General features: G+C 41.3%; 1 non-coding gene across 1 annotated transcript; it reads right to left on the minus strand.

The window, feature by feature from the left end:
- Nucleotides 1-656: 656 nt before the first annotated feature.
- LOC128279706 (small nucleolar RNA R71) lies at nt 657-762 on the minus strand. The gene has a single exon (XR_008269903.1). It is a non-coding gene; the product is annotated as a small nucleolar RNA R71 (small nucleolar RNA).
- Nucleotides 763-17,471: the final 16,709 nt, after the last annotated feature.

A 17,471-nucleotide genomic window follows, 5' to 3' on the forward strand; every position in this document is an offset into this window, starting at 1 on the left:
CAAGTTAATTTTATTTTATTTGTATTATTATTTATTAATTTACTTTTTCTTTCTCTTGGCAGGTTTTTATAGTTTATGACTAGAAGAAACCCGTCAGGACCACTACTTTTTGACGAAGAAATCGATCGCACAGTTTGCAGAAACTAACGAGAAATAAGGTGAAGCTTAAGATACACAGAGAAAGAGCAAGAGAACGATATTCAAACCCCAACTGAGGAGATGGCTGAAAACCAGGACAATCTGCTACCTCCTGTGATACCTGTTGAACTAACAAATCAAAATGCTGCTCCTCGTACTATGTATGATTATGCTAAACCTACTTTAACAGAAACTGAGTCAAGTATAGTTAGGCCTGCTATTGCTACAAATAATTTTGAACTAAAACCTAACACTATTCAAATGATACAGCAATTTGTTTAGTTTGATGGTTTGCAGGATGAGGATCCAAACACTCACTTGGCAAATTTCCTAGAATTCTGCAATACATTTAAAATTAATGGTGTTTTTGACGATGTCATTCATCTTTGGTTATTCCCTTTTCATTAAGGAAAAAATCTAAACAGTGGTTGAACTCGTTACCACGAGGGTCAATTACTACTTGGGAACAAATGATCGAAAAATTTTATTAAATTATTTTTCACCAGCTAAAACAACCAAATTACGTAATGATATCTCTTCGTTTGTGCAGATGGACTTAGAAACTCTTTACGACACATGGGAGAGATACAAGGACCTACTACAAAGATGTCCTCACCATGGATTACCTCTATGGTTGCAAATTCAAACATTCTACAATGGTATGTAACGTCCTGATTTTCGGATTTATTCGTGGTTTTCAGTATTTTGATAGAGATTTTAAAATTTTATATTTGGATGTAAAATTAATATTTTGAGAAGGTAAATGGGCTTATAGAAGGCCCATGAGTTGGCCAAAAACCCAGTTGAATTTTTGGAATTTTAGACTTAGGAGTTAGGGGTTCTGGCTAAGTGGCCTTAAGTGGAGTGATGGGTAAATTGCATCACAAATGAGCCTTTGGTAAAGTGGCTAAGTGACGCCACTAGGGAGCTATAAAGGTGGTGTGTAAGTGTTGGGGGAGGACTTGGGATCGATTCCTTTGTTGGCAAATAGATGCATTTATTTTTTAAGTGCGGGAGGGTAAGTGTTGGAGTTCGTGGATTACGCTAGAGGAGAGTTGGATCGGTTTAAATGCTTGGATTAAGGAGTGATAAGGGAGAGATTTAAGGATTGGGATGAGGCTAGGAGTTAGCGAATGGTGGGAATAGAAGAGGGAAAATCGGCGGGGATTATGAGGTTAGTATTTCGCACTTAGGGTATTGTTGGTGCCGCTTTTCTTCGCTTTTACACCTTAGGATTGTTCTTTTCTCTTTTTTCCTCTCTAGCGAAACTACCACCTCCCTATTCTTCTTCTTCTATTTTTCTTCTTCAAACTATTCATCATACCTACTATTCATCAACACTTTTGTCGAATCCATAAAAGCCGAAATCCGTGATCACCTTTGCTTGCCGATTTCTTCAAAGCCGTGTTCTCCTATATTCTTTTGCTTTTATTAATTTACAATTATCTTTTCTTAATCCTAGATTCTGACCGCAATTCTACTTCAAGGTTGTAGCCCACATTATCATCTTCTTTATCACACAAAAGCGAAAAACCATAGATTTGGGGGCTTATAGCGAAACTACAAGACTTTGGGGAATCGAGTTCTACCGTCGTTTGATAGATAAATCTACACTAGATTGCGTGGAAATCAAGTGGGAGTAAGGGTAAGTACGTATCATCTCGGATCTGTTCTTATTTTGCAAAGTTAAGAAAAGTCAAGTCCCTAAAATTAGGGAGGTCATCGATTTGGGCATGTGGCTCTAAGGGTTTTTAACGGTTGTTTTCTTACATTGGTTAGTGCCTTCTTAAGTGTGGGATTGAAAGCGTGAATCATTGGAGCAATCGGATTCGGAGCTAGCTGTCGATTTTGGCGACAAAGGTAAGGTACCCAAGGGCCATTGTGGATGGTGGCCGAATGTGTAAGTGATGATAATAGGTAGTTTTGATTTGGTTTAATACAACATGGTCTAATCTATAAGTGTTTGATTATAGGGGAAATCGCATAGGAGATCTCGTCAAGGAATATCGCAAATCTGGTGTGTACCGAACACCCTTTCTTAGTTCAATTCGGCAAAAGCTGAAATGCTGAAATTCCGGCATTTCATGGTCATGTGAGTATGCGAATGCTCTCAAGGCATAGAGTAATTGTTAGATTTGGCACCGCAAGGTGGTAAGCACGTTCACGTGACGTTTTGGTGTATTTCGGAAAAAGGGGCTCGATGGGCCAAAACTGGGCCCAATAGGCTTACTGACCAATATGGGCAAGAGATGGGCAAATTAGCCTGTTAGGTAGATGGTGGAATCAAATTGCATAAAACTGATAAAAATTACTGAATTAGCTTGTGTAGTAGCGTAGATCACGGAATTACCCCTAAAGAGCAAAATTACCGAAATTACCCCTAAAGAGTAAAATTACCGATATACCCCTAGGGTTTAAATTGGCCGAACTGCATGATTGATCAATGTTGTATTTTACATGATATGCTTTTATTAATATCTGTTGCATGGGGTTGGGGTATTAATGGAGGAAGTACTGAAAGTGGTTTATCCACGTACTGGAGGCTTTGCCTCAATCGATCGAATTTGAGTGCTGCTGTCGCAACTGTGTGTGTGTGAAATTTGGGTGGGTTGAGATATTCCCCACATGGTGTGTAGGGTTGGCACGGGGCAGTGTAGCGGTTGGTGGGTTGAGTAGTCTCCCCAGATGGGCTTGCATTCGTTATTACTGTTGTTACTCATGTTACTGAACTGGGCCTATGGGCCACACTGTTATGTTAAAAAGAGCTAAGGCCTTGCTACTATATTCTGAAAAGGGCTTCGGCCTACTGTGTACTGTTATCTGAATAGGGCTTAGGCCCAATGGGCTCGAGCTGAAATGGGCTTTGGATGGGTTTCAGATACATCGAGTTTTCCCAAACTCACCCCTTCCTCTTTCATCCTTGCAGGTGAGCCCTAATTGGTGGACTTGAGTCAAGGGATTCAGAGTGGCCATGAAGATTAATTGTCGATTTTAAATAAGTTTAGCCTTTAATTTGGATTATTTTATTTTTATTATGCTTAAAGTTGTAATAAGGCCGCTATTTTTAATTACTTTTATTGTGGGGATTATTAAACTGGCTAGCACTAGGGTTCGTTTTATAAAATCTACTTGTTTTAAAAAGATCACGATGACGCGCAAAGTTTCCGCAAAGTAAATGTTTTCCCAAGAAAAATAAATATCTTTAAGCAAACGTTTTGCAACCTTAATCATTTTCTTAAGATGGTCATAATCAAACGGTTTTCCTCAAAATTATACGAGATGTTAGAGTGTGGCAATGGCGGTGTGCATGTCTAGGATTGGATCTGAAGGGAGCTTGGTACTTAAGTAGTCCGACGGACTCACCTCCTCTTCTTCCTGGTTTCCTACCCGGTGCATGACTTCCGCTCACTTTAACCTACTTTTAAAAGTGTCTTTACAACACCAAACTAAATTTTCCAAATTAAGTAATACGGAATGATTTGAACGCTTCAATGTAGCGCATCAGATCCGGTCATAACGTCTAGGCCGGGTTTGGGGTGTTACATTTAGTGGTATCAGAGCCTGGTTGCAACAACTCGGCTGTGGATCGGGTCCAAAAATCTTTTCAAAAACTTGGGCCTAAGAAGGGTATTTTTGGAAATGGTAAGTTTTTTTAAGATGTTCAAGTTTTTCTATTTGTTAAACGGGGTTAAACCAATAGTTTTAAAATAAAAGTGTTTTCAAATGAAATCTTTTTATTTCCGGTAAACAAAAACATGGTTTTTAATTATTTTTCATGGATGATAAGGAAGTGGCACATCGAATCCCGGCACCAAGTCATAAGTGATCTTTTTACGCTTTAAATATTTATAGAACTGCATCAAATAATATCGCAGAGATAATCTTGAGCCTTAGAGATAGAGCTATTGATGATGTAGTATTAGGACTACAAGATCTGGAACCATAGCTAAATTATGATTTGCGAAATAACTCAAACTCTATCTGCTCATAAGATATTCGTAATAAGCAAAGTGAAACCAAGAAACTAATGTCATAAAATTCGTAATCGATAAATCGTTATGAGTACAAGGGCTACTCGAGGAAGAGGCCGTGGTCGAGGCCGAGGTAGCACTCAAGCTGGATCTGCGTCATCTAAACACATGCCAGCTGGCGGGGTACGTCCACCACCGATTAATGAAAATGGGTTGTATGACCGGGCTGCAGGGGATGACGCTTTGTCTCGTGCCATGTTGAGGGTTTTGGAAAGGGTGGCGGAGCTAACGTCGGGCCCATGAGTAGGGGTCCATTTCGAACGACTTCGCCAACGATTTGAGATTTTAGGGGCATATCTGGAGTGGCCCCAAATGTGGTGAATCTTGGTTGGAAGCCACAGAGCGGATCATGGACGACCGGACCGCTCAGAGAGCGAAGTTGAAAGGGCGATGTCGTTCTTTGCGGGATGAAGCGATCGGTGGTGGATTCTTGTGAGAGAAGGTACCCGGTGAGAGGGTAACATGGGAGCTGCTCAAACAGACCTTTAAGGCAAAATATGTTGGAGCTAGCTATGTAGATGCACGCAGAAAGGAGTTCTGAATCGACTCGGGAAATAAGACCATTCTTGAATATGAGGCGGAGTTTCTACGATTAAGTCGGTATGCTAATGGCATCGTTTCCACTTGAATCTGAGCGCAGCGTACGTTTTGAGGATGGCCTTAGAGATGAGTTAAGGGTGCTCATAGCTCCGCAGAGAGAGCGAGATTTTGCTGCACTGGTAGAGAAGGCTAATATAGCCGAGGAAGTGAAGCAAACCGAACGGAGGAATCGTGATAAGGATCGGAATCGGTTCGGGAGGGATCTTTGGACCAGCGGATGTCAGAATCGAAATGTTAAGAGAGCTAGGATGGAGGAACCGGTTCGAGCGATTCCGGTGAACAGTGTAGACCGCAAGCTTGTGGAGATTATGCGAGAATGCATCAAGGAGAGGCTTGGAAGCGTTTTGGGGCTTGTTTTCGTTGTGGGTCTAAGGAGCATAGGATTAAGGATTGTCCTAGGAGGGCCACTCGAGTTCGTGTGGCGAACAAGGGCCGGCGACCGCTCAACTCGTGTGAGGATGGACCGCCCGCCAAGAGGTCGTGGACAAGGTCGCGGTGGTAATGGCCGTGGACGTGGGGCTCCGGCAGGGTATTGGTAACGCGGATGCTCGTCGGCCCACTTTGGTGTATCTTTGCTCGTCGCCGTGAGGAAGGTGACGCCTTTTGATGTCATAACTGTACGTTTTTATCTATGGTGTACCTTATCCGCTCGATTGATGTGGGATCAACCTATTCGTATGTGGCATATAACATTTACGGGCATCGGGCGTGCACTTCGAGGAGACCGTATGTGGGGTGTCCGTGATAAGTCCTTTAGGTCATTCGGTTAAGGTAGAGAAACTCTTCAAGGAGGTGCCTCGGAGATTCAAGCGAGGTTTTCGTGGGGATTTGATGGAGTTACCGTTTGAAGAATTCCATTTGATACTAGGGATGGATTGGTTGACCAAGCATAAGGCAACTTTGGATTGTGCAGCTAAGAGGATGGTGTTAAGAACTGTCAATGATGAAGAGGTTATGATTATTGGAGAACGAAGGGATTACTTATCCAATGTAGTATCGGCGTTGAGGGCTGCGAGGCATATCTGGCTTTGGTAAGTCAAGCTGAAACTGAGGATCTGACTGTGGAGACCATCGAATCGTTAGGGAATTCGGGATGTTTTTAGGAAGAGCTTCTGGATTACCTCCCAATCGGGAAGTTGAGTTTGAAATCGATTTGTTACCGGAACGACACCAATATCTATTGCACCCTATAGGATGGCACCAAGGAGTTGGTGGAATCAAGGCTCAAATTCAAGAGCTATTAGATAGAGGCTTCATTAGGCCTAGTGTGTCTCCTTGGGGAGCACCGGTCTGCTTGTGAAGAAGAAGGACGGAACGATGCGCATGTGATCGATTATCGCCATTGAACAAACCGACGATTAAGAATAAGTATCCACTACCAAGGATTGATGACTGTTCGATCAATTTAGGGAGCTTCGGTATTCTCAAAATCGATCTTCGATTCGGATACCATCGGCTAAGGGTAAAAGAAGGATATTCATAAGACAAAGATTTCGAACTCGATATGGACATTATGAGTTTGTGGTCATGCCGTTTGGTGACAAACGCACTGCAGCCTTTTATGGATCGATGAATCGAGTATTCCAACCTTACTTGGATCGGTTTGTAGTCGTCTTTATCGACGATATCTTGGTATACTCTGAAACGGAGGCGAAGCATGATGAGCATCTCCATATTGTGCTGCAAGTGTTAAGGGAAAAGGAGCTCTATGCGAAATTTAGCAAGTGTGAATTCTAGTTGAGGGAGGTAACCTTCCTAGGACATGTGGTCTCTGCCGAGGGGATTAAGGTGGATCCTCGTAAAATCAAAGCGATTCTGGAATGGAAGCCACCTAGGTCAGTATCGGAAATTCGGAGTTTCCTAGGGTTGGCAGGTTACTACAGAAGGTTTGTGGAGGGTTTCTCGATGATGGCGGCGCCTTGACAAAACTCATAAGGAAAGGAGTACCATTTGTGCGGACCGAGAAACAAACAAAAAGCTTTTGATCGGTTGAAAAGGTATTGATCAAGCGCCGGTGTTGATTCAACCGTGTCCGGAAGGACTTCACCAGTATATAGCGATGCGTCGCATGTGGGGTTAGGTTGCATCTTGATGCAAGAGGGCAAGGTGGTCGCTTATGCATCACGACGACTTAAGGCTCATGAGGTGAATTACCCTACGCATGATTTGGAGTTAGCGGTGATTTTGTGTTAAAATCTGGAGACATTACTTATAAGGGAGAAGTGCATCATATACACAGATCATAATAGCTTAAAGTATTTGTTGACTCAGAAGGAGTTGAACCTTAGGCAACGAAGGTGGGTGGAGTTGCTTAAAGACTACGACTGTTCGATAGAGTACCACTCAGGAAAGGCTAATGTGGTGGCGGATGCATTGAGTCGAAGGGTTGCTACGGATTTGAGAGCCTTGTTCACATGATTAAGTCTATACGATGATGGAAGCTTGTTGGCAGAACTGCAAGTAAGGCCTACTTGGACTGAACAGATTAAGGAAAAAACATTGAAGGACGATTCATTAGCTCTTGGTTCCAAAGAAGTGAAGAGTGGTGAGAACGAGGACTTTGGGTTGAACAGTGAAGGAGTTCTGTGTTTTCGTGGAAGGGTTTGTATTCCAAAGGACCCTGAGTTGAGGCAGTTAATTCTAAAAGAGGCTCATGGTGGACTCTGTGCCATGCATCCTGGAGGGAAAAAGCTATACCGAGACTTGCGAGAGGTGTACTGGTGGCCCGGATTAAAACGAGAGGTGACTGAATTTGTTGGGAAATGTCTGACGTGCCAGCAGGTTAAGGCTGAGCACCAACTGCCGTCGGGATTATTACAACCAGTGAAAATTCCACTATGGAAGTGGGAAAGAGTAACAATGGACTTTGTGAATGGGTTACCTTTGACACCCACCAAGAAAGATTCGGTGTGGGTAGTTGTGGATAGGTTAACAAAATCTGCTTATTTCATACCTGTTCGTACCGACTACTCACTGCAAAAGTTGGCCAAGTTATATGTGGCGGAGGTAGTGCGACTGCATGGGGTGCCAGCGTCAATAATTTCTGATCGAGACCCTAGGTTTACGTCTCGGTTTTGGCAGAAGTTGCAAGAAGCGTTGGGAACACGATTGGATTTTAGCACCGCTTTTCACTCACAGACAGATGGACAGTCAGAAAGGGTTATTCAGGTTCTGGAAGATATGTTGAGAGGATGTATCATCGATTTTCGTGAAAGTTGGGAGGACTACTTACCATTGGCGGAGTTTGCGTACAATAACAGCTACCAAGCAAGTATTCAGATGGCACCATATGAAGCGCTTTATGGGCGAAGATGTCGTACGCCGACGTGTTGGACAGAGTTGGGTGAACGACGAGTGCTTGGACCGGAATTGGTGGCAGACACTAAAAGTAAGGTTAAGTTGATAAGGGGTCGGTTAAAGGAGGCATCCGATAGACAGAAGTCGTATGCGGATCTGAAGCGCAAAGAGATTGAGTTATTTGTGGGGATATGGTTTTCTTGAAGGTTTCCCTTGGAAGAAAATTTTGAGATTTGGTAAGAAGGGTAAGTTGAGCCCACGGTTTATTGGGCCTTACCAAATTGTTAAGCGGGTTGGACCGGTGGCTTATCAGCTAGAGTTACCACCGTAAGCGCATCGTATCCACGACATTTTCATGTATCCATCCGAGGCGATATCGATCGACCCAACTCATATCATACCGATTCTTTGAAATCGAGGTACAGTCGGGTTTAACTTTGAAGGGAACTGTGCAAATACTTGATCGTGACATCAAGATGTTGAGAAGGAAATCAGGCCCACTAGTGAAAGTACTTTGGAGGAACCATGGCAAGGAAGAAGCTACTTGGGAGGCGAGGAGGCTATCGTCAACAGTACCTCAACTGTTCTAATAAGGTAAAATTTCGAGGTCGAAATTTCTTTAAGGAGGGTAGAGTTGTAACGTCCTGATTTTCGGATTTATTCGTGGTTTTCAGTATTTTGATAGAGATTTTAAAATTTTATATTTGGATGTGAAATTAATATTTTGAGAAGGTAAATGGGCTTATAGAAGGCCCATGAGTTGGCCAAAAACCAGTTGAATTTTTGGAATTTTAGACTTAGGAGTTAGGGGTTCTGGCTAAGTGGCCTTAAGTGGAGTGATGGGTAAATTGCATCACAAATGAGCCTTTGGTAAAGTGGCTAAGTGACGCCACTAGGGAGCTATAAAGGTGGTGTGTAAGTGTTGGGGGAGGACTTGGGATCGATTCCCTTTGTTGGCAAATAGATGCATTTATTTTTTTAAGTGCAGGAGGGGTAAGTGTTGGAGTTCAGGTGGATTCTGCTAGAGGAGAGTTGGATCAGTTTAAATGCTTGGATTAAGGAGTGATAAGGGGAGAGATTTAAGGGATTGGGATGAGGCTAGGAGTTAGCCGAATGGTGGGAATAGAAGAGGGAAAATCGGCAGGGGGATTATGAGGTTAGTATTTCGGCACTTAGGGTATTGTTGGTGCCGTTTTCTTCTGCTTTTACACCTTAAGATTGTTCTTTTCTCTCTTTTTTCCTCTCTAGCTGAAACTACCACCTCCCCTATTCTTCTTCTTCTATTTTTTCTTCTTCAAACTATTCATCATACCTACTATTCCGGCATTTCATGGTCATGTGAGTATGCGAATGCTCTCAAGGCATAGAGTAATTGTTAGATTTGGCACCGCAAGGTGGTAAGCACGTTCACGTGACGTTTTGGCGTATTTCGGAAAAAGGGGCTCGATGGGCCAAAACTGGGCCCAATGGGCTTACGGACCAATATGGGCAAGAGATGGGAAAATTAGCCTATTAGGTAGATGGTGGAATCAAATTGCATAAAACTGATAAAAATTACTGAATTAGCTTGTGTAGTAGTGTAGATCACGGAATTACACCTAAAGAGCAAAATTACCGAAATTACCCCTAAAGAGTAAAATTACCGATATACCCCTAGGGTTTAAATTGGCCGAACTGCATGATTGATCAATGTTGTATTTTACATGATATGATTCTATTAATATCATTGCATGGGGTTGGGGTATTAATGGAGGAAATCTTGAAAGTGGTTCATCCACGTCTTGGAGGCTTTGCCTCAATCGATCGAATTTGAGCGTTCTTGCAGCTGTGGTGTGTAGAAATTTGGGTGGGTTGAGATATTCCCACATGGTGTGTAGGGTTGGTGCAGGCGGTGTAGCGGTTGGTGGGTTGAGTAGTCTCCCGGATGGGCTTGCATTCGTTATTCTTGTTGTTACTCATGTTATCGAAGCGGGCCTATGGGCCCACTTTGTTATGTTAAAAGGGCTAAGGCCTTGCTACTATATTCGAAAAGGGCTTGACCTCTTGTGTAATGTTATCTGAATAGGGCTTAGGCCCAATGGGCTCGAGCTGAAATGGGCTTTGGATGGGTTTCAGATACACCGAGTTTTCCCAAACTCACCCCTTCCTCTTTCATCCTTGCGGTGAGCCCTAATTGGTGGACTTGAGTGGGCGGGATTGAGTGGCCATGAAGATTAATTGCCGATTTTAAATAAGTTTAGCCTTTAATTTGGATTATTTTATTTTTATTATGCTTAAAGTTGTAATAAGGCCGCTATTTTTAATTACTTTTATTGTGGGGATTATTAAACTGGCTAGCACTAGGGTTCGTTTTATAAAATCTACTTGTTTTAAAAAGATCACGATGACGCGCAAAATTTCCGCAAAGTAAATGATTTCCCAAGAAAAATAAATATCTTTAAGCAAACGTTTTGCAACCTTAATCATTTTCTTAAGATGGTCATAATCAAACGGTTTTCCTCAAAATTATACGAGATCTTAGAGTGTGGCAATGGCGGTGTGCATGTCTAGGATTGGATCCGAAGGGAGCTTGGTACTTAAGCAGTCCGACGGACTCACCTCCTCTTCTTCCTGGTTTCCTACGGTGCATGACTTCCGTTCACTTTAACCTACTTTTAAAAGTTTCTTTTACAACACCAAACTAAATTTTCCAAATTAAGTAATACGGAATGATTTGAACGCTTCGATGTGGCGCATCAGATCCGGTCATAACGTCTAGGCCGGGTTTGGGGTGTTACATGGTATGAACCCTTCAACAAGGCAAATGACTGATGCAGCAGCCGGGGGAACCATCAACAACAAAACACCTGAAGAGGCTTACGAATTTATTAAAGAGATGTCTCTAACTAACTATCAGTGGCAAGTCATGAGAACTAAGCCAACTAAAATAGCAGGCATTTATAACGTCGATTTGGTTACTATGCTGTCAAACCAGGTAGAACTTCTGAATAAAAAGATTGATAGTTTACTGGGTTCTACTCAGGTACATCCAGTAATGAGGTGCGAGACGAATGGAGGAGGAGCATGCATAGAGTATCAACCCTAGCATCGAGGAGGAATAAGTCCAATATATAGGTAACTATAACTCTAGATCCCAAAATAACCCATATAGTAACACTTATAATGCAGGTTGGAGGAACCATCCCAATTTCTCATGGGGCGGTCAAGGAAATCAAAGACCACAACATCCTCCGGGTTTTCAACAGCCACCCTATCAACAGGAAAAGAAACCGATCCTCGAAGAGATGCTATCTAAATTTATCTCGGTGTTAGAAACCCATTTCTAGAACACCGAGATAGCACTTAAAAATCAACAAGCATCGATCCAAGGGCTCGAAACTCAGATAGGCCAGCTTTCCAAAATAATCTCTGAATGACCACAAGGTAGCTTGCCAAGAAATACTGAACCCAACTTAAGGGAACATCTCAACGTGATTAATGTTCAAGATGAAGAAGGATTCGTTGAGCCTAAGCCAGAACCGAGGCAAGAAACTGTGGTGAGCAGAGATAAAGGCGAGGTAGGTAAAAACAAATCAGTGAATGTCGATTATAAACCTCGTGTGCCATACCCTAACGTGACAAGGAAAGACCGCTCAGATGAAAAATTTGGTAAATTCCTTAAACTCTTAAAAAAATTACATATTAGCTTACCTTTTATTGAAGCTCTATCGCAGATGCCAAACGTAATGAAATTTTTAAATGAGATTTTAGCAAATAAACGGAAGTTGGACGAGGTGTCGCATGTGGAGCTAAACGCAGTTTGCTCAGCTATTCTACAAAATAAACTACCCAACAAACTAAAAGATCCAGGGAGTTTTGCGATTCCTTGCTTAATTGGGAGTTTAGATGTTAATAATGCATTAGTTGATTTAGGGGCTAGTATTAACGTCATGCCCTACAAAATGTTCAAACAATTAGGTCTTGGGAAACCCAAACAGACTAGGATGATCATTCAATTAGCAGATAAAACTATAAGATTTCCTAGGCGTATTATTGAAGATATGCTAGTTAAAATCGATAAATTTATATTTCATGTTGACTTCATTGTTCTAGACATAGAGGAGGATAGCAACACTCCTTTGATTTTGGGACGGCCCTTTTTAGTAACTGCTAAAACGATTATTGATGTTGGCACAGGTGAGCTCACACTCCGTGTGGGAGATGAAACAATCACCCTTCAAGCTCGCAATTTTGGCGACACATCAAAAATTGAAAGTGATCGTCTAAACCATTCTACTAAAACTGACAATATGGTACAACCTACTTTGTAGGAAATGAGTCTGAAGGAAGCACATGAGTCATTCTCAAGCAGTAGCAGAGGACCTATTCATGAAGATCGAAGGCTACAAATCGAGGAGCTAGATGAATAGCGGGCGCATAAACTGAGAACACATGATAAACCAAAACTACGCCAGAATGATCTCAACACCTTCCCACGTCAACTTAAGGTTGGAGATAAAGTCTTATTAGATGCTGCAGATCCTCACATTATCACTACCATACTGAACAAAGAAATCCCTCTTATGGTACTTAGCATTTTCCCATTCGGTACAGTCAAGGTAAGTCATCCGAAGTTCGGCACTTTTAAGGTAAACAACACCTGTCTAAAACTTTATTTTGATGAGAATGATAGCAGGAATGAGGAGTATAAACTCCTCGAACCACCATGACCATTCAATGGAGAGGTAAGTCGAGCTTAGACTATAAATAAGCGCTTCTTAAGAGGCAACCCGAGCAATAACAATATTAATTTCTTTAAATTTTAGTATTTAACACCTAACTTACTAACAGAGATCTTGAATACAGGTTTTTCCATACAGACATGGCAAAGCACATAGGGGTGCTTACAGCCATGTGAAAACAAGGGAAAGATTTCCCCAACATGGGCTATGATAAATTGCCACGGCCTTGTGACATGGCCGTAGGCGAACCTGCCAAAACAACACGGACGTGGGACACGCCCGTGTCTAGAACCTATGGTCGAACCTGTTAAACGAACAAGGGTGTGGGCCTACATACACGGGCATGGGAGAAGCGAACAAAGCCAGGCACGGTCGTGCGACACGGCCATGTGCACCCATATTCCCAAGGAACACGGGCATGGACTAAAAGTTAGATGTACCAAAATTTAAAATTCGCGAGTCATACGGGCAAAAATTGGAGAACACGGGCGTGTTCCCTGGCCGTGTGCCCCAAAATATATAAATAGGCTGCAGTATTCATTGTATTCTTCACTCAAAAACCCTAACCCTAGCCACTACAAGTCCATATACCCTCCCCACCACGCCCGTGCGCCGCTTCCAACTGCATTTTCGACACCCAACCTCTCTCCTTTAGCGTTTGTTTACTCATTTCTCTTTGATTTCATTAATTTATAATGCTATTTATCATAGTAATCTATATTTTTCATATTATTTTCATCTTTCTATCACTCAAATGTCATTTATAGAACAAGTTATCATCTTTTTCTTGTTCAAATTCTTATTCATTACATGATTTCTCTACTCCACTTGATTAGTTAGAAGTGCATATTCATGGTTAGGATAGTTGAAATATTCATGCCTCTTGTGTTGACATTTATGTTCATTCGTATAGTATGATACATTCCATTCTTTGCCATTTTTACTTATATCACCACGCTAATGCCACAAAAGTAGGTCATTGAACTTATTGTTTCTGCTAAACTTAGTAATTGTGGCTGAACATATTTATGGATTTTCCTCTTCAAATTTAGTCGCATTTTCCCCTGTCTACTTATCAAGACCAGAAATGCCTTGCTTACGTATCATTAGGAAATGCATTAATGTTTCTAATTGCAGGCATACAATGTCATCTTTACGTGGTAAAAAGGCTGCTGTCCCTTCTTCAAAGAAAAGGAAGGGAGCGTCATCTTCTTCGGGTCCTACCGTGAAAGTTTGTCACCCTTTCCTGAGGTTCCCCATTGGGCCCCAAGAAGAAATTTTCCAAATACTTCAGGCCCAACCTTTAATTTTGGGCCGCTGCATCGATTGGGTTACAGTAGAACAAGTTCAATTGGTTGATGCCAATCGGGCCTTCCTAACCACCGACCCTTGGGAGCTTTCTTTGGGATCATCGAGCCCACGTATCTCGAGCTCACGATGGAATTATGCTCCACATTTCATCTTCAGACCATGATGACGAACTACGATGATCTCGGCACGGTGCAATTTTGCCTAGGTAGATTAGTCCGCCAGCTGAGCGTCCCAAAATTCGATACTGCACTGGGTTTATATACGGAGGAATTCAAGGAGGAGAATGACTTACATGCTCTAAACTGCCACATCCATTTTTCTTCTTTACGGTGATGGACGCACTAGTACCAGGCACAACCACCTACAATCCTAGCCGCTCCAAGGTATCGGCTCTCCCTCCATCTCTAAGGTACCTACACGCCATTTTGGCTCACACGATAATAGGAAGGAGAGAGAGCACTGGTGTCGTCAATACTCACGACTCCTACTTTCTATGGTGTATGTCGCATGGGCACATCATCGACCTTGCCTATTTCATTGCCCTTGCCATTCAACACCAGACGGAGCGGCATAGGAAGGGGGTCATCTCCATTGGCACCTATGTGACGCGATTGGCTCTACACTTCAGGCTCCTCAGCACCGTGGCCCAAGAATCATCCTTGACCCTCATTGGCCAGATGTCTCCACAAGGCATCTCGAGCATGCTTAGCATGAGGATGATCGAAAAGTGCTGAGGAACCTACCCTCCTCAATATTGTCTCGCCCAATCTAACAAGGAGGAGGCCCCCGAGGACATTACTGATGATGTCCCCCCACAGCACGAGGACACCCCGTCTCAGCTACCATCACCCTCTCATCCAGTCATGCGACGGCTTCATATGCTGACATCTCTGAGTGCCTCACTCGATTCGAGCAGCAGTGTTTTCAACGATTTGACAACATTGATGCTACTCTACAGCAGATTTGTCAGCACCTCTACATCTCATCGCCACCCCCACCTCGCGAGCCATTTAGTGATGAAGATGTTTAAAAACATTTATTTATTATTTTATGTTTTTACTTTTATTTTATTTTAATACTACTTTTTATTTTTCTTTCACCTTATTTTTATTAGGACTTATAATTATTATTTTACAATTTTTAATTTTGGCTAATTCCTATTGAGTACTTACCCTTCCTTATATATTTCCTAAAAGAGTTCCTGATTCTATCACAGTTATAAAGAGCTCCACAGCTCATATTACTCAGGAACTCAAAACTCCACTAGGAAAGGTTCTCCACGACTGCCATGTCCTGCTCGATCACGATCATAACCAACTTTGGATATAATATTCTTTTGAAGGAGGACTTATGGACTAATAAACCTCTACCACCGCCGGAGTATCCTCCTCCACCCTCACGCCAATTATTCTCTAAAACTCCAGTTCAAGGAAATTCACTCATCATTCAGGAAGTTTCACTCCTCTCCCTATCTTATTTCTATATTCCTATATCTATCTTTGTACATTGAGGACAACGTACATCTTAAGTGTGGGGTTATTCATTTCATTATCAGAAAAATCCCTGAATGATTGTCTTATTCTCTTGAAAAGCTCTCATATCATATTTAGGATAAATTTTGATTGATTTATGATTTTTATTTATATATCTTGAATTAAAACATAGGCATTTATGCATTGATTGTTTAAACTTTAAGACATTAGAGAATCAAGCATGATAAGTTGATTTTTAAGAATTTAAAATTTTAGGTTGTTTCCCCAAAGTTTAGGTATTACTTTGAGTTGGAATTCACAAGTTTTAAACATCAAAAAGCCATAATTTTTGTGAGATTTTTGAGCCTTTTGAGCATCTATTAATTCTTTCATGCTCACTTTTATTATTGCTTTGAGTGCGTCAGTATTGAACTGTTATTCTAGAACTTGCTTGATTATGCATGTGAAGACCACACCATTTGATTTGATATGTCAAAATGATTAAGGCACTTAGGATTAACCCACTCATGCCATGAAAAGCCTACCTCCAAAATTAACCCCTAGTAAACCTCTCTGAGCCTGACAACCTATTTTTTTTTTGTATTAACCGTAATATTAACCCTTAACCTATTATTGTTGAAATCCCCTAAATTAAACTTGGTCCCTATTTTTTTCGAGATTTGAATTAAAATAGTTACTCAACTATGTCTTGTTCTTAATAGTTAGTCTATGTTATTTAACTTGCTCCTAAAAAAAAAATTTTGTATACACATTAGTAGTAATCTTTTATTTTTGAGCTTAAGTATTTAAATTCCATACTCTGAGAAGAAGCTCTGTTGTACGCAAGTGATGATTAAATCTTTTTTCTAGTTAAGTGATTTTTCAATTCAATCTTGATTCTAGCCGTTTCTTTCATCTTGTGACCACACCCTCTAACCAAAGCCACGTTACAACCCTCTAAAGACCTTTTGATTGATGGATCATCTCAAATTATAGTGGTGGAGATGTGAATTTCATGCAAGCCTATGGTAATAACTTTTCACATTGACTGTTGAGTGCTACTTACATTGTCCTTAAACACTTTGAGTAATTTGAGTGAATCTTTAGTAAGGATGTTAAAGTCCGTGAGATTTTGAATCAAGGTAACCACTTAGATAAGGAGAGATGCTTAAAGTTTTGCATGATTAAATACTCAACTTGGAATGTTTGAAACTTTTATGTTCTTTCAATTGAATTTTCAATGTATGATTACCTATGGATTATTTTGAGATATTATCGATAGACATTATAGGTTGGGAAGAATTTATTTTGATTATGAGTTGAGAATTTTGTTTGAGGACAAGCAAATGCTTAAGTGTGGGGGTATTTGATAAACCTTAATTTATACATATTTTTACCCCATGCTTAACGCATTTTATGGTTGATTTTTCCTTAGAATTGGTGAATTCAATGCTCCTAATGCCTTAATTTCATGTTTTATACTTAAGTGAGCATAGGAGAGCGAAAGGAAAGAGAAACGAGCCAAAAATTGAGAAAATGAGCCAAAGTACGAAATCAACACAACCTGGACATCCTCACACGGGCATACCACACAGCCGTGTCAATCTGGCAGAATCTAAGCACGACTCATACGGGCGTGTCCCTATCGAGCCCAAATTGAGTCCAATTTGGAAAAGGCTAATTTTGAGGGCTTTTAGGCATTCTAAAGCCTATAAATACACCCTATAGGAAGAGAAAATAGGGCACAGAGAGAAGGAGGCAGGGAACTGCTCAAGGGAAGGCAATTGATCCATCTCAGAAGCCAGAGTCACCATCAAGACTGAAGATCTCCCCTCAATTTCCCTTCAGGAGTTTTGGGTTTTCTTTATGTTTTGTATTCATTATTCTTCTGTGATGTTTTC

This window comes from Gossypium arboreum, chromosome 8 (assembly GCF_025698485.1).
Source record: "Gossypium arboreum isolate Shixiya-1 chromosome 8, ASM2569848v2, whole genome shotgun sequence".
Lineage (NCBI taxonomy): Eukaryota > Viridiplantae > Streptophyta > Magnoliopsida > Malvales > Malvaceae > Gossypium > Gossypium arboreum.